We start from the raw sequence: 693 nt of genomic DNA on the forward strand, positions 1-693 counted from the left end.
TGTTAAGGGCGCTCTCATCTCTTTCTTTTTTTTCATGTCGGATTTTTTTATATCCCTTGTAATTAAGCTTTCACAAGATAAAGCAATCGCCTTCGGGCTTAATTCGATGTTATTTCTCCTCGTGATATTCATGTACCTGTCAGTACATGTACATTACTTTATGATCTATTTTTTTTCCCTTTAATCTATTATCTTGCTATGCTTATGAATTTTAAGTCTTTGCACACTTGCAATCATAGAGGTTATCTTTAGATCGAGATACATTTCTGATGGCTTGACCAATTAATTCTGGTCGATGTGCTGGTTATACCCAGGAATTTGCCCACCTATTAGCATTATGCCTGCTAAGAATCTGGTTATATCTAGGATTTTGCCCGCCTAATAGTGTTATACATGTTAGGAATTAGGCCTCAGACCTGGTTATATTCAGGAGTTTGCCTGCCTAATAGTGTTATAGCTGTTAGGAATCAGGCCTCAAACTTGTTTACATCCAGGATTCCCCCGTTGAATTCTAGGTTTTTTTTTTTTTTTTTTTTTTTTGAATTTTCCTAACTTAGTTCGTATTTGGAATTTCTTTGAAAATTCTAGCTAGCTTTAAAAAGTCATTAAATAATCAATTTTCCAAATTCTAAGTCTCAAATTTTATCCAAACACACTAAATATTTTTAAAGACTCATCGAGGGCTATATTCCC

Source organism: Humulus lupulus, chromosome 4 (assembly GCF_963169125.1).
Source record: "Humulus lupulus chromosome 4, drHumLupu1.1, whole genome shotgun sequence".
NCBI lineage: Eukaryota > Viridiplantae > Streptophyta > Magnoliopsida > Rosales > Cannabaceae > Humulus > Humulus lupulus.